General features: G+C 35.9%; 1 long non-coding RNA gene across 1 annotated transcript in view; it reads right to left on the bottom strand.

Moving 5' to 3' along the window:
- Positions 1–11,719: 11,719 nt before the first annotated feature.
- The window catches only part of LOC134476248 (uncharacterized), a 40,692-nt gene continuing 31,107 nt past the window's right edge, over positions 11,720–21,304 (bottom strand). The window contains exon 4 of the long non-coding RNA XR_010047829.1: positions 11,720–12,602. This is a non-coding gene — a long non-coding RNA (uncharacterized LOC134476248). The remainder of the gene's footprint in view (positions 12,603–21,304) is intronic.

The following is a 21,304-nucleotide window of genomic DNA, read 5'->3' on the forward strand; positions in this document are numbered from 1 at the left end:
TGGATTAAATATTTAAATGTTAAAACAGAAATAATCTGGGGCTAGGGATTTAGCTCAGCGGCATAAGTGCCTGCCTTGCAAGCGGGTGTTCGTGAGTTCGATCCCTGGTATCAGTAAAAAAAAAAAAAAGAAAGAAAGAAAGAAAGAAATAATCTGCTGGAAGATAAAAAAAATAAAACTTTTGAAGTCATAGGTATAGGCAAAGACTTTCTGAACAGAACCCTAGTTGTAAAACAACTAACACTGGACATCAAGTTCAAAAACTTCTGCACAAGTAGGGGATTTAGTTCAGTGGCATAGTGGCGTAAGTTCTTTCCTGGCAAGCACAAGGTCACGTATTCGAACCCTGGTTGAAAAAAAAAAAAAACCTCTGCACAGTAAAATCTGTGAAGAAACAGCTTACAAAATGGGAAAAAAGTTTGCTGAGTATTTCTCTATAGTATATAAAGAACTAAAACAAAGATACCCAAAAGACTCAATAAAATATGAGCAAGTAAAATGGATAGCTACTTCTCAGAAGTGCAAATGCCCAATACATACATGAACTGTTTGACAACACTGGCCAGTAGAAAAATGAAAATTAAAGCATCAACCTTATGCCAAAAACAATGGTTATCATCAAGAAATCAAATAACAACAAATTCTGGGCGGAAAAGGAAAATGTCTCTGTTTTTGGTGGAAATGTAAACTCATACAGCCACTATGGAAATAGTAAAAACAGAAATTTCATTTGACCCAACTATTTGCTTTCTAGGTAATTTCCCAAGCCAGTTAAAGATACCATATTACAGTCTCACATGTATACCCATGTTTATAGCTGCACAATTCATAATAGCTAAACCTTGGACACAGCCTATATTCACCATCAGATGAAATGATAAAGAAAATGTGATATTTACACACAGTGGAGTACTACCGTGCCACAAAGAAAGATAAATTTGAGTCATGTGTGGGCAAATAGCTGCACCTTGCAACCAAAATGCTAAGTGAAATAAATCAGAAACAAACTTAAATACCATGTAGTTTCTCTTATACAATAAACTCAAATATAAATGAGGAACACAATGAAAGTTAGATAATAGGAAGTAAGGAGGTCTCACATGGGAAGGGAATTGAGAGATGCGGGGAGCGGGGAGAGAGAAGGGATGGTGAAGAAAAAAGTCGAGATGTGTTATGTACACGGACCAACTCCCTGCAAGGAATATAAACATTATGTACTGCAAACATATACTAATAAAAGCTAAAAAAAGAAAATATATTTTTAAAAAGAAGAGCCTTTAACCTTGTAAAAATGCTGCTGCCATTCCTAAAATGTATTTTAAAATTAAATGTTTTTCAACATAGGCTGCAATCCCAGAAAGCAACGTCCAGGAGACAGCAGCCCCATGAGACTCAGTCCCAGCGAGGCTGGGTAGAGGCTGGCATGGAATAACACACGGTATTTACTAATTTCCACTGCATTTTACTGCACATTCCTCAATTCTGAGCAAATCTGAGTGATTTAGTCCTCCAGGTTAATCTCAAAGGCTTCGAAAGGACAACTGTGTGAATGTGTAACTCTCTGGTGTAGCTTCTTTCCTGTCAGTGGGACAAAATATCCAACATCTACAGTTTAAAGGAGGAGAGCATTATTTTGTCTCAGGATTTCTGTCCACCATCAGTTTCATTTTAGTTATTCAGTAAACATTGGGTTCAGGGAGTCATATTAAAATCCAGTCGCTATGAATCATGACATTAGATATATTTCTAAGATACAGGCTCCCTGAACTCCACAGAGATAGCCTACATGAAAAAGTTATATTTTAAAGGAAATTTTGTTATCATATTTCATTTTGTTTTTATCACAAAGAAAATTTTTATTTTTCCAATGTCTATTTATCTATTAAAAGTGCAAATTAGTTACGTTGATTTTATGAACAGTACTTTGAAAAATTAACCAAGCTGAGTTTGCAGAAATACTAGCTGTTGTCTTTGTGGCATTTCATGTTTTTCATTGTGCCCTTTATGTGAATGCATAATTAGGCCTTGGTCTAATTTATGATAAACACGATTAATGCAAATATTTAAAGATAATTAATGACAGCTTCAAGAAGATTAAGATTAAAAAACCTACAAAACAAACTTCAATTTATTGTTTCATTTGTCTAGACTAACTCAAAAATATGAGTCTTCTTTGGGGGACCAGAGAACATGGCGGACAGACAACAGCAACTACCAGAGGCTCTCTGAAAGGTTCGGCTCAGAGGCCAGAAATAATGCGGACTAGGGAGACACGAATCAGTAGAGATATGCTCTGCTGACTCAGGAACGAACTGGGCTGAGAGAATCCAACTTGGAATACAGTCCTGGCGCTAAAATAGGAACAGAAAAATCTCGGTGTGGAGGCTCGACTCCGCGCCATAGGAAACCGGTTTGGATTTCCCGCCGTGCGGCGGCCGGCTATCTCCACAGCGGCTCGGCAAGGAGAGACGCGCCGAGCTCTGGGAGCGCCGAGCTCTGGGAACGGGAGAACGGAGTCGAAAAAAAAAGGACGGACAGAGGTGTACACGAAAACTGACTGGTGGCGAGGTGAGTGAGAATCTGACCCCCCACCACAGTTTGACTCTGGCGGAGATCTCTCTGGGCGCCATTCCCCTCTCGGACGGGATTGGAGAAAAGTACCTGGCCTGAGTGACGCTGCCGGCGGACTCTCTAGGCTAGACTAGCCTAACCCAGATCCCAGAGCCGGACGATGGCCCGGAGGAGCGACTGACTTCCGCGTAGGCTGCCTCCTCCGACTCCCTGGTGCGCAGCGGTGGGCGGGAACAACTAGCCAGCGCAATTTGATCAGGCTGTGGCTGACAGGCAGGGAAGCCGGGCCTCCTTTGTAAGATTGCATTTTATAAGGAACAAAAAATATGGGGAAGGGAAGCAACAAAAAAAGCTCCTCGGCCCCCAATCCTGAGAAACAGGCAATAATGGACGCCGCACCAGCATACATTAAGCACCATATTGAGAGCCTCATAGACCAATTCAGGAATGAAGTTATCAATGATCTGAAACTAGAAGTATGCAGAATAGTTAGAGAAATGCTAAACACCACCCAGGAAAAAACAGATGGTGGAATGGAAGAACAGAAAAAGAGGGGAGAATTGCGTGATGGAGAAAACAGAGAAAGCATTGAGTATGTGAAGCAGGTTCAAAGGGACTATCAAGAAATTAATAAGTCTATACAAGACTGGCATAACAGCTTAAAAGAAACTAAGGACAGACTATCTGAACTGGAGGGCAGACTTGAAATATGGGAGAATGAAATGAAAAACTTCTTAAAAATAACAAAGAAACAAACAGCAATAATACAAAGACAAGAAGATGATAAGAGGAGCCACCACTTAAGGATTAAGAACATAGAAGAAGAAGTAGGGACACAAACAAGTGAATTACAAAAGCTACTCACAGAAATAATCCAGGAGAATTTTCCTAATTTAGCAAAAGGGAAAGATACTCAGCTGTATGAGGCATACAGGACCCCAGCTACCTACAACCCTAACAGAGAAACACCCAGGCATATAATAATAAAAATCCCAGAAATTCAATACAAGAACAGAATATTAAAAGCTGTAAGAGACAAGAAACGGATCACTTACAAAGGAACACCCATCAGAATTACAGCAGATTTCTCTTCACAAACCATCAAATCACGAAGAGCATGGGGGGAAATAATTCAAGCTTTGAAAGATAATAATTTCCAGCCAAGATTGAGATATCCTGCACAACTGTCCCTGGAAATTGATGGAAAAACGAGGTGCTTCCAGGATAAAGAGGAACTGGGGGAATTTGCAACCACCAATTCAACTCTACAGAAAGTATTGCAGGATATTCTAAAAAAAGAAAAATACAAAGAACCCAGAAATAGTGGCAGGGAGGCCACAACAAATGGAGCAGAGAACAAAATGAAGAAGACAAACTGACAGCTACTGACAGAAAAAGAGCTCAACAGAAATGAGACAGAGAAGATTGGATGATAGGAACAGCTATTTTTGAGAAAATGACATCTTAATAGGTAATGCTGATTCAGTACCATCTTGTTTTGAAGTCTCATCTAGCTTTTGTTCTTCTGTCTCCAATGGTCTAACCAGGTTGTATCTTATTGGATTTTGTTATGTACGTTAGTATAAGCAAAAACCTTTTAAAGACAAGGAGATTATACAGAGACCATTGTTCATTTTCTGTTAGTCAATTCCAAATACTCTATAATGCTGTCATTCTCTTAAATGGTTTTACATTGTTTTGATATACTTAATGCTACAGTATATGAAGTTGTACTCAAGGACTTCAGGGAGGGAGTCAATATGGTAACTATTTTTAAGTCGGAAATATCTGGTGGTGAAACACTATTCTGCTTAAAAGGTTATGTTTTGATCTGCCCTGTTTCGCTGTTATGCCCTCTTTTTCTTTTTCTCAATCTCCACTCCATTATATACTTTTTTATTGTTATCCATTTAATTAAAGGGAAAAATATAGCAGGATATAATATAGTAACCCACTTTGACTTTCTATTTTCTCGATTTGAAGCCCTGTATTACTCTCACCATCTTGTTTTTGACTGAGGTTCCTCTATTCTGTTTTGCTGAATAGTATCAGGTTCGAAAGTTTAGGCATCAGCTGAGAAGATAATGAGATTCATTATAACGCCCATTCTCGTTGACTTCTATCTACTTTTGAAGACCTACAATATCTCCAATGTTTTGGTTTTGTCGGTTTTATCCTTTACGGTTTTGTTCAATAGTATTACAACTAATAATAAAGGCAATTCTATTAGAAATAGCGGGAGGCATTAGGGTAACCATTGTTGATCACCTTGTATTATGTTTTTATATTATCTATTATATCCACCCTTTTGACTTGACCGATTCTGTTCTGTTATGTCACATTTGGTTTTACTCTCTTCCAAAAAAGCAATAAGAACAGTGGGAGCAATGAAACCCAAAATGTGTAATAGTCACTGTACAAAAGAGAGGAAAAGAAAATGCTCTAAACTATATAACTGCATGTATATTTAAATGTATAAGACAGAAAATGATATCACAGAGTTCTAATGGATCATTGAACAGAACTGTTTGCAGTATCATTGCTGGAATGTCCACTCTACAAACTTTAATTCTGTGACTTGAACAATTATTTCTAAGATGGCAATATGTAATCTATTAACTAGTGATTTCCTACTGCGCATTTTTTTCTTCTGTAAATCTGTATAACTTGTACCCTTCACTGTTTTTTTTTTCTTTTCTTTTCTCCTTAAATAAAAATTAAAAAAAAAAAAAAAAAAAAAAAAAAAAAAAAAAAAATATGAGTCTTCACTAACACACTCAAAACTGAGAAGGGGGGAAAGCTACTTTTCCAAAAATAATGGAAATTAAAATCCTATGAGAAGTCAGTGGTTACTCCTGAATGGACTCTATGTATGCTTAAAAGAGTAATTTTTTACTATGCCTTCCTCACAACATTTAAAAGCTGTAAAATGGAAAGATACATTGTTCTAATACTGAAAAAGATGCTCTTTCAATACTAGGACATATATTTAAGTTAATAAACATTTATTTCCCCCTTGTGATCTGTATTGTATTGCATTATTTGAAGTCAGGGATGCTTTTCTGAAAGTGATTTGAAGAATGTCAGAATTAATACATCATCTTCAAAATTTCAGATAATAATTAGAAACACTGTCAAAACTAATCTATTATTCTCCTTGTTATTTTAAAGTAACAACCTTTCAGAAAAATCTTGGTAAAAATACCTACAATGTCTTAGAGATCTACAATCATTTTTAAAATAATAATACATCTTTACAAATTAGAAGAAATGGCTAATATTTTAGGAAAAATGTTTTTTCAAGTGTATCCCCATGAATAGAATGACATATATAACACACTCATTCTAATCCATTCACTAAAAAGTTAATCAATACTGTATCTACTGTGTATACTTTCTGCAAGTAAATTTTTGATTACTAATTTTATTTTTCCAGCTATTTTTATAGAATCCACCTCTGTTCAGTCATTGGTCAATGTCTTCAATTTGTTTCCTATGTTAAGTTAATAAACTTAACATATAAATAAGTAATACTTTCAGTTCAACACACAGCTCATGAAACAATTCATATTGTATTTTGAAACAGTATTTCAACACTCAAACTATCAATTCAGATGTGACCAAAAATATATGGCTTATGTGGCTATAAAATACTATGCTGATAATTTCCCCACAGCTTGGTAAAGTTAGTTGAATGCAATCTATTAAAATATTTCCCTGTTCTCACCCCCCAAATCATCCATACATTAAATGTTATAGAGTGCTGCAGGATTATTTTTCAAAAAGGAGCTTCAGAGGGGCTGGGGATTTAGCTCAGCGGCATAAGAGCCTGCCTTGCAATCAGGCAGTCGTGAGTTCAATCCCTGGTACCGATTTAAAAAAAAAAAAAAGGAGCTTCAGAGAAGCCCCAGAACTAGAACCAACGAAATATAAATACAGAATACTTTATATCTGAAGAAAAACAGAATACATCTTGTCTGACCCAAATATAGAAATATTCTATTAATTCTACCAGAGTGTATTAAAAATTCAGGTTTTAGAAAAATATCTTTCCCAACTTAGCAATAATGAAAAACTATATAAACTACAGAATATTCACTATAAAGCAAACACATAGCCTGAAATCTAAGAAAAGACAGAATTTTCTACCAAAATAGGCAGTGGTCACTGATGCAATTATAGCAGAACATATGAGAAGGAAATGCTGAGCATCATAGAAGTGAATAAAATTTCAACTAAACTTTTAACAATTTCTAAAGGCTTAATGTTGGACAACATGAAAGTACAATATCTCTAAAAACTAGATTCAAATTGAGTTCACAGCCACTCATTGCCTTCTCCCCACTGATAACCACTGATCAATAAAGAGAACGTATGTGGGCAGGCAGAAGACCAGAGAAACCCTCTCTCACTGGTGTACTTCTGAAAAACAACGACTACCACGGAAAAAATCCAAATCCTTTGTGACAAAACTCTAAACCAATGGAGAAAGACCTCCCAGAGCAGAGGGGAAGACCACTGGTTCTAGAAAAAGAGTAAAAGAAAAAGAGCTGCTACCCTCAGAGAATGGATAGAAACCCACACTGAGCTCAAGCAATTGGTATTCTGGTGGTAGAGAAACACATAAAACTTTGTCTCCTTCAAAACCCATCAAGGCAGAGCTCTGCTGCCAAGTGGAACAAAAACAGAATGCCTGAGACAGCCTGCTGCTGAGACACAAGGACAGATGGCTGACACAGAGAATCACTTGGCGGTTTATTGTACCTCACAGTTTGCAGGAGGTTCAGACCATGGTCAGATGGTTCCAAAGCAGGGTGGCAAGACAGAGGGCCATGGCAGAGAAGAAACAGACCTTGTCAGGCAGGCAGACTGCAGTAAGCAGCAGCTTGGAGCCTTCCTTTCTCTTTTATCCCATCCAAGGTACAAGCGTACTGCATGGTGCTACCCACACTCAAGGCAGGCTTTCCCATTACTCATATCTAGAACTATGCTAAACCAATCAGTGGGTTATTATGGTTACCACACACCTTTAACCCATATTTACACACCCTAAACCCAGCCAGCTCTCAAAGTCCTCACGTACATGAGGCTTTGGGGAAACATCTAGATACAAACCATAACAATCTATGGATAGCATATCTCCAAACAGGGATAATTGTACTTCCTCCATTTCTATGTGTATGCCTTTGATTAATGTCTCTTCCCTAGTTAACACTGGTTAAAATTTCTAATACTTTATTGAATAACAATAATGAGAGTGGGTATCCTTGTCTTGTTTGTAATCTTAGACAAAATGCTTTCAGTTTTTCTGCATGTCGTATGACATTTTCTATGGGTTTATCATACATCAGCTTCATTATTTTGCAGTACGATCCTATTTTTCAGATTTTATCAAAAAGAGATGTTGAATTTTATCCATTTTTTCTCAGTGTCTATTGAGATGATTATATGATTTTTATTCTCCACTTTATTTAATCAATGTATTTCATTTATTAATTAGTATATTTTAAGCCAACATTGTATCCCTGAATGAAACCAATTTAATTACTATGTATGATCTTTTTAATGAGCTGTGGAATTCAACTGACTAGTATTTTATTGAGGATTTCTCCATCTATATTCAGTAATGATATTGGCTTCGTGGTATTTTTGGTGGTGGTGATGTTATTTTATTATTGTAACCTTGTCAAATTTTGGTTACAGGGTATTGAGGCATCAAACGATGAGTCTGTGAGGGTTCCCTCTCTTTCAGTTCTGTGGATTAGTTTGAGAATCATGGTATTAGATCTTCTTTAAAAGCTTGTTAAAATTCAGCAGAAAAGCCATTCAATCCTACACTTCTGTTTGCTGAGAGAATTTTAGTAATGATTTAATTTCATTACTTGTTATTGGTCTGTTCACATTTTTTAATATCTTCTTTGTTCAATACTGGTAGGTTATATGTGCCCAGAAATTTATCTGAATCGTCTAGATTTTTCAATATGTTAGCATATAGCTTTTCAATATTATCTCTAGTGGTACTTTGTGTTTCTTTGTTATTAATTGTAATTCCTCCTTTTCATCTCTAATTTTATTTGAGTCTTCTCTCTTTTTTAGTATAGCTAAATGTCCATTTTAATTATTTTTTCAAAGAACACTTTGTTTCATGATACGTTGTGTTTTTAGACTCATTTATATCTGCTCCCACCTTTATTATTTATTCTTCTATCAATTGTGTTTTTGTTTGGGGCTTTTGTAAGTCCTTGGGAGGCAGGATGGTGTTGTTTGTTTGAAATCTTTTTTTTGTAGACATTTGTTGCCATATACTTCCTTTTTAATTGTATTTGTACTGCATCCCACAGATTTTGGTAAATTGTGTTTCTATTTTCATTTATTTCAAGAATTGTTTTTCTTTTTTGGAGACAAGGTTTTACTATGCATTTCAGGCTAGTCTTGAACTCAGTTTGTAGCCCAGGCTGGACTTGAACTCACAGCAATCCTGCCTCAACCTCCCAAGTGCTGGGACTGCAGGTGTGCACCACCAAGCGCAGCCAATTTTTTCTTCTGAATCCTCAGTGACTCACTATATACTCTGAAGGTATTGTTCAGCCTCCATGTACGTAAATAATTTCTACATTATCTCTTGTTATTGACTCTTATTTTCATCCCATCGTGATCAGAAAAAAAATACATATGACTCCAAGTCTAGAATTTGTTAAAACTTGTATGGTAACCTAGTGTATAATGTAGTTTAGAGAAAATGGCACGCGCTGAGGAGTGAGAGGTGCATTCTGCAGCTATCCAAGGAAGTATTCTTATATGTCTGACTGATCTTTACTACAGTTTGTCTGGTCTTTCTTTGTGGATATTTTGTCTAAATGATCTACCCATTGGTTTGAGTGGGGCGTTGAAATCTACTATTATTATACTGGAGCTTATCAAAGTCGAAAGGTATTTGTTTTAGAAAACTGGGTGATTTGATATCAGTGAATATAAACTTACAATTGTTTTATATTCTTGATTTGATTCTTTCAGTATTATATACTCTTATTTGTCTTCTCTTACAGTTTTTGTCTTAAAGGCTATTTTGTCAGATAGAAATAGACCTTTCCCTGCTCATTTTAGTATTTTATTTGCTTGGAAAATCATTTTCCTTCCTTTAATTTTTGATCTGTGTGTGTTTGCATGTTTATTCACAGACTGAATTTCTACAGGCAACATATTATTGTGTCTTGGTTATCTGTTTCATTTTGTTTTATATATCCATTCATTATCTTTTAAGTGGTAATCTTAGAACACTTATATTCAGCCTTGTTATTAATATACGTGTTATTTTGTTGACTTTCTTTTAGTTTTTACAATATTCTTTATTCATTTGTTCATTTCTTACTAATCATGTAATGTTGTGCTGACCCTGTAGTATTCTTTTCCGTTTGTGTTTACATATTTACTCTTCCAGTGAAATTTAAATTTTTGTATGATATCCTGAAGGTAGTTGTAATCTTTCACTTCTAGATGCAGGATTCCCTTAAGCAACTTTTGAATTGTGTATTATTATTTATTCTGGAAGATGCTTATGTCTCCTCTAAAGGCTAGCCTTGCCAAGTATAGTAATCTTGAATGGCAATTATTTTCTCTCAGGATCTGGACTATGTCCTTCCATATGCTACTGGCCTATGCTTTCTGCTGAGAAATTTTCTGTTAGTCTAATGTGGGTTCCTTTACCACTTTTACCACATGATGTTCTTAGCAAATAACAAGCAGTTTCTGCCTTGCTTAACAGTACCCAGCTTGCCACTATGGCAAGAGCAGCTACAGAACCACAGAGCTGCCCTGTTAATGAGAAATCCCCATGCATGGCCTAGGGATAAGGGTGAAAGAAACCACGTAAGTGCCTTAAATCCTGGGACTGTCCTGAACCTTCCCGTGACTGGCCATGCCCCTGGTCTGGTTTTTGAGGACAGCACAATCCCTTCCCTCCATGTTGCAGGACCCTTCTCTATAGTGCAATGCCATCAGCGTGCTTGAGTCAGGCACTCTACTGACCCAAGTTTGATTTGCAAAGCAGCTACCAGCTAAGCTGGTGCAATAGTGTCCCTAGAGCAATCCAAATTCAGACAATTGGTCCCATCTCAACGTGGCTCCTGGCTTCAGCACCTTGGTAGGGAGCTCCTCTGGGAGATGACATACAATCTTTTTTAAAAGCAAAGCTGTTCTACATATTTTTATTGCTGCTCCAGATCGGATACAAGCCTGGGAGGATTCTAAAATTTTCCAGTAACTAGAATTGCCAGTATACACATTGGTAAGAGTTTTCTAGAGATCTTTTTCACTCTTGCCCATCCAGGGATGACCCGTCTGCCATGAGTTTTGAAGTCAGGTGCTAGCATATTTTGTTTCTCATGCTGTATTGTTGTCCTGAGTCTCTGTTAATTTTCAGCGTTTTTCCATGATCACTTTTTTCAAATTGCAGGTGTTGTTTGGGTTCTTCTTTGTGGAGCAGCAAGTGAATGTTAGGTGTCCCTGTTTGGCATCTTTCTCATAGAATACTTCAAAATTATGCAAATCAAAGATGAAAATCAGAATTGGTATAATGCTAACTGTCAAAGCAGGATTCAAGTTAATATGGACATTAACAATGATATCCAATAAGCAAGAAAAATATTAATAGAAAAGAGATTAAAAGCACACACACCAAAATGTTAACTGAGTTGTGAAATTATGGAAGATTATTTTCTCTTTTACATGTTGGTATATTACAAAGATTCTGTAATAGAAATGTATTTCTTTTTGATAAAAATGAGCAAAACTATTTCTAATTGTTTAAATACAGATAAAAAGATTAATAGATTTCCACTGCCCTTCATAGTCCTTTCTCTAAAAGTTTTAGGCCTCTGTCAATGACAGGGTTCTAAAATGACAGGGTTCATAAAACATATGCTATAGCCTACCTTAAAATGCTGTTTTCGAGCTGGGAATGGTGGCGCACACCTGTAATCCAAGCACTCGGGAGACTGAGGCAGGAGGATCATTGCAAGTTCGAGACCAGTCTGGGCTACAAAATGTGCTCAAGGCCAGCCTGAACTGCATAGCGAGACCCTGACTCAAAAATGATTTTAAAAGTTTTGATTAAGCAATCTAATTTGATTTGAATCTTTTTTTCTTGTCTAATTTTGAAAGAGTTTTTCTGCCTAGTGTTTCCACTTTCCAACACTAAGTGCTCCTAATTTAGGCTGCTATAGAAACACATATATTAGAAAATGCACATATTAGCTATAGAGTATTAAGCAGAGGCAAAGAGTATATTTTATGTTTATCTGGTCTAAGACCCTCTTCCTGAAGGACTTGGGTTGTTGAACAGCATTGACAAGGAGGTCATTCATCCTAAGATAGCCCTGCCAGCAGCATGCTCCTGAACCACGAAGAGGTAAGGTGTCCAGTGGCAGCACATCACACTTAACCATCTCAGCTACTGCCACGCTACTGGTTCACATCTGGGCCTAGAAGATACTTTCTTGACTCTTGTATTTAGGCTTCTCTAGCTTCTTATACTAACTGCAAATTTGAAAGTATTTTGCCTCCTAAGGCAAGAGGCCTGGTGTTCTAATGCTCAGTTTGTAAGTGACTGACATACAGCCTATGACAATTTTTTCTTGGGTTCCTGATTGAACTCAGATTGTAAAACGAGTAATTACAAGTCAGGGGAGAAAGCTGGCAAACACCTGAAAGAAGAGAAAGTAACCTCAGTGATTGTCTATAGGAAGCCAATGTATGACCTGCATATAAAGGAAAACATTGCAAGATCAGGTAGAGAGCTGTTAGATTGTTTCACACAATTCCAGACCGCCAAGACAAAGTTGTGCCAACAATAATTTAGTATTAATACAAGATTCCAAAGACAACACCGCATCATACTGCTGTATGTCGTATCTGCATTGCTTTATTGATCCTCTCTGATTTATTTTACCTTAGTAAAGTCCTTGTCATTCTCTTCATCCCTGTTTTTTAACACTGATATTCCTGGCATCTTGGTAGTTGCTTCCATAACCAACCTAGTTAAGAAATGGAGACAATTTAGGTTTAAAAAATCAGCAAATAATTCTTTTATCATTTTTATTTTCTGTTGTATCTTAGTTTTATCTTTATTCTTTCCTTTCTAACCCTATAAAAGTTTCTGTTTTCTATACCAAACTCAAAATCTTCTTTTAATGCATTCTGGACCCTTGCCTCTTAAAGATTATTCACCTACTAGCGGCATCAGTGTTACCAGAGCACATATTATAAAGGCAGGGTCTCAGGTTCAAAGGAGACCTGCAGAAGTAGAATGTACATTTTACGAATGTGATTTGTAGGTGTGCTGTCCTTAAAAAGCAATGAACACAGTCCCAGGTAGTTGGCATCACTTTACTTGTTCTAGTCCTCTCCGTTCCACCCCTGCATATTCTAATAGCAGGAAACTAATCTCCAGAGTCCCTCCCACCCTGTGCTTTGTTGCCCGCCTCAGAAGAGGCGCCTTGCCCTTTACTGAAAGATTAGTGCGTCCTTGCCCATTATGCAAGGCTGGTGTCTAGAATTCATTATTGCTTCAAAATCTATCTCTACATCAACTTTTCTTTAAATAAAGTATGTCACTGACATTATTATTCTTTTATCTGACCTCAGCACCGACTCCTTCCACAGGATACACCGGCACCTAATTTTATTCAATCTGCTGTAATAAACTGTTGCCTTCATTTTGTATCTGCTAGCTTCACACAAAAATGTGTTACCACAAAAACACTACAGAGACTATATTATGTAGCTTCTATGTTACTCTCAAATCCAGTGCTTAAATAAAATACTGTTGGATTGTATGTAGACTAGTCCTCTGATGAGTTTATAGCTAAATGTAATGTTGCTGGGGTGAAGCCTGGCAGGGAGAGGTGGGTTGTGGGAGTGTGGTCTGGAATCATCTATTTCCCTTCCTAGGCTTTTGATCCCTCTCTTTGATTCCCTTTGCTATGCTATAAGCTGGGTTTTCTCTGTCATGTTCCACTATGTCACCCTGCCTTGCATCCAGCCAACTATCGACTGAAACCTCAACAAACTGTGAGCCAAATAAACTTCTCCTCCTTTTAGTTATGAGTGTCAAGTATTGCGTTCAAGAAATGGGAAATTAACTAAGACAGTTTGATTTGAAATACTTTTTCATAAATAAAACAGTAATCATTGTATGGCCTAGAACAATTAAAATATTTCTAGATCACTACAATTTTTCTATTAGCAGAAATTAGTATCTCTATGCCATTCTTATAGCTGGACATTTAAGAAGCAGAGGCATGTAAAGACACAGTTACACAGTAGTATTTAAATTATCCATGCTAAGTAAACTACCTGATTTTATTTTAATTCAGTAAAACTTAATAAACTTTACCACAAATAAGGTAAATTTCCAGGATTTTGACATTTAATAGGAAATAAAATGGGGCACAATGCCAGCGCTTGTGGGTCTTAGATATTTTCCTTCTATATTTTAAAGTAGATCATACTGTGTATTTAATGGGAATATAGTGCCAGAAAATAAAATGGTACTCACATTCAATTGTTAGCATCACTAGAGACCTATTACGATTGAATAGTTTTAATGTAAAATTTGAATACAAAATAGAAGGCATTATAAATTATTTATATATTATCTGGCCTTCATACTTAATACTATTTTTATATGAATGAAAAAATTGTCTTCAATTTTTAGTTGGTACAAAATGAAGTAAAATTCCTTCAGTAGGAAGCATGTAAGTCAATTTTATCTCTCAAAACATTTTTGTTTTGTTTTGTTCAATTTGAATTCCTTCAACGTATATGTTTGTGCCTGTGTACATAAGTGCACACATAGCTGCTCCCCAAATACTCTAAGTGCAAGCCCATGTAGTTCTTTGTAGACTTTTTAAATAAAGTCTACATAAAGTAAAAAGTCTTAAGTGTATAAATCCAAATATTTTTAAATACATACATTTAAGTATCTAAATTAAAATATGGAACACAACTAGCACCCATAGCAGTTGTATGCTCCATCACAGAACTTCTTGCATGTGAAATTAACCATTAATCTAACTTGTAACTTCTATCTCACAAGGTCAATCGACCATTTTGTGAATTAGAAATGTAAATTACAGTACATATTCTTTTGCAGCTGTGTTCTCTTTCTCAAAATTACACTTGTGAGAAGTGTCTATATTAACATACTTGATAGTAGTTTATTTATTGTCATTGTGTAATATTTCCCTTAAATACTATATATATACAATTATGTGTGTATACAACATAATATATATTGCTAACATGATTACTGGGACATTTCTAATTTACGATTATGTAAAATAATGCAACAGTACATAAACTTATAAGCGCATTTTGTGCAGCATTTTTACTCATTTCAATCAGTTATATTTCCAGAACTGGAATTATTGAATTATAGAGCAATGCATGAGCTAGTGTAAATAGTGGTAAGTAGTTTTTGAAAGTGACTCCATCAGAGACTGTGGATATAGCTCAGCAGCACAGTGCCTGCCTGACAAGCACAAGGTCCTAAGTTCAATTCCCAATACAGAAGAAGAAGAAGAAGAAGAAGAAGAAGAAGAAGAAGAAGAAGAAGAAGGAAAAGGGAGAAAAAGAAAAAGAGTGGTTCTATGAATATATTCTCCAACTGGCATCGTTTGTTACAATTATTGCACATCTTTGATATTTCGGGTATTTCTCTTACTTTAGCCATTCGATATGTAATAATAGAGCTTTTTTAGTTTTGCTCTGTATTTAAATTGAGTTTTGAGTAACTTGCTGTATACTTCCTGGGTATCTTGATATCTTTCCTGGAGATGTTTTAGCCTTGCACATCGGATTGCTTTAAGTTGTTTTTTTTTTCAAGTTGCAGAGATTTTTCTAGATATTTTCCTTACCTGTATATAGTAGGCTTTCACAAAGGCATGCCACTTGATTAAAAAACTGTAATAAAACTTAAAATTCCACTGATTGTTAACAACAAAGATATACTTCATTCTCATTTTATTTTTTGGTTCCAGGTTAGTTACAGTCTTACTGGACTCTGCAGGAAAACACTAGACTCATTCTTCTGGTCTCAGTGTGGGTTCGTGAGTTTTCTCCTTCTAGGCAACTAGCTACAGATGGAGGCATGGTCTGAAATATCCTGACTCACAATTGAAAGTCACAGAAAAGACAAGTATAGCAGAAATCAGCTATTCCTCTAAAGCCACCCATATTCACTCATGAAATATATTGCATCTGTTTACAAACCACTGCTCAAAACAAATTGCAAGATCAATCCTACAGTTAAGGGAATGGAACAGTACATTCTCCATGGGGGAAGGGATAGAAGGGTGGACAGAAAAACAATGAACAAAGACTATAATCTACCACCGTTGGGTGCGTACACTACAAACACCTTCTCCAAACTCTTTCAGAAATCCCTGATAAAAGAACAGAAATTCTTACTAATAATGAAGTACAAGTTAACAACTTTTCCATCAACATTTGTCTTTTTTTAACCAATTTAATCTTTCCAAGGCTTAAGGGATAGAGTTCACTAGTTAGAGTCTTGTCTGTGAACTGTACACTGAAAATAATTTTTCCCTTAAAATGTCAGATTTGAATACAAAATAGAAGATATTATAAATTATTGTACATTATCTTGCTTTCATGCCTACTATCATTTTTACACAAATGAAAAATTCATATTAAATTGTCTGAGTCTAATAGTCTTCAGAGAGTGGCAAACTTTAGCTGCAAAGCAAATGCTTCAAGCCTGCAAGCCCTGCAGTATCAATCACAGCCATTGCACTCTATCATTGTACTGCAAAAGCAAAGGACACTATGTAAATGAATGGGTGTGGCTATAGTCCAATAAAACTCTGTCTACAAAAGTAAGTGGTCTACAAATTTTTTTAGACCCACCGTTCTTTAGAAGCTTTATTGCTCATTCCATCTAAAATGTGTCTGAAATTTATTTTTTGTGTTTGGTATTTTGTAAAGGAACCACAATTTTTCATATATATGTATGTATGTCTAACATTTTTTCATAAAAACTGATCAAGTGTCACACTAGAAAAGATCCTCTTTCCCTTTTGCGTTACAGTGGTAATTTTGTCACAAATATGGGGATTTTTATCTTCTGTTTCAAATTTTTATTTACTGCCTTTGGCTCTTCTCATTTAAAATTTTAGCAACAGTCTTTTTATTTTCACACATGCACACACACACACACACACAAACACACACACACACACACCCCTACTAGAATTTTTATTGAGATTCACTTTTATTTTTTGCAGTACTGAGCCAGATAAATGCTCCACCACTGAGCTGCTCTTCCAGTCCTTTATAATTTTGAACTTGGTCTCACAAACTTGCTCAGGCTGGCCCTGAGTTTGCAATTCTTCTGCCTCAGCCACCCATGTAGCTGAAATTACAGCCACTGTGCTCAATGATGATGACACTTTTCAATATATGAACTTGTGCATGCATACAAATACAAACACACACAAAGATGCATTCTGGATGGGATTGACATCTTTTCTGTTAAGCTTTCCAAATCCATAAACATTATAACTTTCATTTATTTCATTTTAAAAATGTTCCTCCAGGAGTAATTTATAATTTTCTCTGTGAAAGACATGCATGTCATTATTATAAATAAACAGGGATATGTTATCATTGTGTATTGATCAATTTCACTAGAAGATACGATAACTTTATGTTTATATGCACCTAAAAATATAGCTTTCAAAATACACAAAGCAAAAAGTGACAGAGAAAGACAGATAGAAGATACACAACTATAGTTGGGGGTTTTAACTGACTTTTCTGTAAAAGTGAACAAAGAGAAGGAAATTGAGAAAAATTAAACAAGATTGTCAAACACATACACACACATATGAACACAGGTACATGCACAAACATATTGAGCATGTACTTAATCATAATGCAAGTTTCAAAAAGTTTCAAAATATTGGAACACTGTTTTCTGGCCAGAATGCAATAAATCTGGAACCCAGTAATGTACATACAGCTACATCTACTTTATCTAATATTAGAATTACATCCAACTTTGTGACTATTAATATGCCATATTTCTTCATCCTTTTACTTTTAACATTCTCAAGTTCCTATTTAAAAAATGTCTTTGGAGTAGGCTGTATTTGTTATTGGCTTAATCCTATCTATGTTAGTTTTTTAAACTTAAGTACCCTAATCAACAGTAGGAAGCCCGCTTCCTTGTAAAAATGCATTACAGATATTTTGGTGTTTCAGTACCACCTTACTATTTTTCACATTTACCTCTTGCTTGCTTGCTTATTTTCCTTCTTTTTATTTTTTGTTTCCTCTCTTTTTCCAGCTAATTCAATCATTTTTATTATTCTAAAAGAACATTACAAACTCTACTTATCCTTACCTTTTGTCTTCTATTGTGATTATAGACTATAAATCTACTTAAGTTGTAAGAGTCACACAAGATCGCTAATGCGTCTAAAAGTCAATATATGGTTAGCGTTTCTGGCCTGGCTTTTCTAGTGCTTTCTTTCTTCTTGAATTCTCACTCATTTAGGTGTTTCTTTTCCATCGGCCAAGGAAGTTCCCTTTAGTGTGTCTTTTAGTATGGCTTCTCACAATGAAATCTTTCCTTTCAGCTTGCTTTAAAATGTATCTACTTTGCCTTAATTTTCAAATAATATTTTCTTTGGCTATGGAATTTAAGATTAGTAACTTTTTTCAGCACTTTGAAGATATATTTTCCTCTGATTTTCTTGATTCCCATTAGAAAGTCAGGTATCATTCCCTCAAATATTATCAGTGTTTCTTTTTTAGGGGGCTACTTCTTAAATCAGAGATTTTTAATCTCTGATTTTTAGTATTTTTACTATAGCATACCTAAGTATGACTTTCTTTATATTACTCTGTTTGGAGTTTGTAGAGTTTCTTGAATCAATGGCTCAATGTCTTACAGCAAGCACTTTGGAAAATTTTGAGCTAATGTATCTTCAAATATTTTGCCCCATTTTCTAAAATCTTATCTCATTATGGCGCTATAGTTACACATACAGCCTTTCTTCACCAAATCCCATATGCCCTTCTCCTCCACTTTCCATACTTGTTGCATTGCATACTTCAACATGAATATTTTTTTCTATATTTCTTTTTTGTCCCCTCAAATCTGCTAATAAATAAATCAAGTTTCTAATTTCAACTATTATATTTTTCAGCTCAAATTTTTCTCTTGATTTTTTATAAAGTTCATTTTTGTGGTGAATTTCCCGAGTTTTCACTTATCTTCTTGAATGTGTTCACCATAGCTATTTTATTGCAATCTTCTATTTCTAATATCATCATGTCCCACTGGTTCTGTTTCTCTTATATGTTTTTATATTTGAATTTCCATCATGTCTTGCTGTTTCCAGGATGACTGGCAATTTTAACTGTGCGTCAAACACTGTGAAAAGCATGTAAAGGCTCTGGATGCTACTACCCTCCATGAGGAATTAACTTTCTTCCCTCAGGTAACAGGCACTTGACCCACTTGACTCTGTGTTTATGCTGTTCTCAGTTCTAGTGCATGGTCCTTCCAACGGCATCCACAAAGTCGTGTGGGTTCCATAGCTCCTCCTCCTCGGTCCATACAAAATTCCAGATTGAGTCCCTACAAAATTTTGATTGACTATTTGACTCTTGATAGTTTTCCATTCAATTTCCTAGACTCTTAGTATTTGACTTTGCTCAAGTACAGTTTAAGAGTTACAATTGTCTCTAAATTTTACATAAATCATTGCAATAATTTCTTTGCCAGTCTCTTTTCTTCAAGATATGGCCCCTTAAATCCTAGCTCTCTATAACTCTAAATCCCTATCTTTGTATCCCCAGTCCACTGACACCACTCAAACTTGAATGCTCTGGCTTCAACCTCTATGCTTGGAGTTAGCAGACTCTCTAGCCCTAAACTGCTGACTCTATAACTCATTTAAAGAACTTAATACAAACAGAAATGTCTGGCTCGCCTACGTATATTCCCCTTTATTCTGAATGCTTCACTGTGATACTGTCAAATGGTTGGTGTGTGTGTGTGTGTGTGTGTGTGTGTGTGTGTGTGGTGCTATTTTAATTTATCCTTTATATAATATGGGATAACTAGTGTATCATGGACAGAAGCAAAATCCCTTTTGGAAGACAAATGCACTTCCTTTCATCTTACCTCTGGCTAAATGTATGTGTTTGTGCATTGTTCTTTTACCACACAGGCTCAATGTGTTAATTCTCAGTGTTTGTGAGCAGTGAGAGAGTACCCAAATCAGCATAATACACCTTTTCATAAAAAAGATGTCAAGCGCTCTGCCCTTCAGCCCTTCAATTCCTCAATATCACTTCCCACCCTTATCAAAAGCCATACCTTAAACCTGCACTTTGATAGATTTTAGTCATCTATGCTGGCTTTATTCATTTGTTTTTATTTACCCAAATACTTGAAATCTACTCCAAAAGGGAGATTAAAGCAAACAATAGTGACAAATATTATAGACTGAAACTCGAGAGAAAAAATAAAGCAGAACTAATAACATTAATTATTGCTTATGCATAACACTGAAATGTCAGAGTTTTATATTGCATATCTGTCTGGCTCCTCCTAGAAGTAGTCAAGGCTTATCTTTGCCCCTTGACTGGTGTGACCCAGTTCTCGTCACTCTCCTGTTTTCCGTGCTCTGTCATGGCAGGCTCTCTCCGTCCCTTGTCCGTTTAATGTGTGTGAGGGCTGAAACAGAAGCTAAGTCGTTCTGGCACAGGAAAGAAGTGTGGAGGCGTTGCGTAACTGCCAGAGGACACAGAGCTTTACTGGAGTATTCTGTTTGTCACTCTGATGTGAACAATGGCCATGATGTTATTAAACAGATTGTCCTGAGTTTTCCTCTCATTAGTATTCTAACATTCCCTCCCATGCCATTGCCCAGGTTTCTTTGCACTCTAACCTCTTAATTAGGATACAGGCTTCTGAAGACGGTTACACCACTGGAAACCCTGTGGTGGTTCACTTGCTCAAAGCCATGTGGATATTTGTTTATTTATTTGTTCCCGAGTTTACAATTTAGCTTTGTTAACTCAAGGAAACTGCTCTGGGACAGATTTAAATTGTAACAGACAGTTCCCATTTTTGCTCTGAGAAGACTTATTTTAAATGGGTTGTTAGTGGCTTGCCCCGACATGCTGGGAATGTGGTTTACTTAGACATAAGGTAATGTAATTTTAACAAGTCCTAGTACCTTTGTCAAAATAGGCAAAGAAAGCAAACACTTAGTGTGTTTCATGCACTATGGTAGGCATACAAAGAGCATTGTTATCTGTAAGTTTTTCTGATTTTGTTTTTAAAATATACTTTTCATATGAAACCTGTCAAAAAAATTATTGGTCACTCAGCAGGCCACCCAATTCCCTATGTCAGTATTTCAATATGTAAAATAATTTCAGTTCACATTTGGATTTGGTTTTAGGTTTAACTCCTGGATATAGTTATAAGGGGTAATCAAGGACTTAGCTTTCCATTTGTTAAACATTTATCGAGTAAACACTATATGCCACATACTGTCTAGGCATTAAAGAAAAAATAGGTTGACCACAATGAATTCTTCTTTTAAAAAAATACTTAATATCCCTTTGCTTTCTATTTCATGTTTGTATTTAAAATCCCAAGATCAGGGCTGGGGATTTAGCTCAGCGGCAT

The sequence above is a fragment of the Cavia porcellus genome, unplaced genomic scaffold, assembly GCF_034190915.1.
Source record: "Cavia porcellus strain 051 isolate PalLab524CR breed Dunkin Hartley unplaced genomic scaffold, mCavPor4.1 scaffold_6, whole genome shotgun sequence".
NCBI classification, from domain to species: Eukaryota; Metazoa; Chordata; class Mammalia; order Rodentia; family Caviidae; genus Cavia; species Cavia porcellus.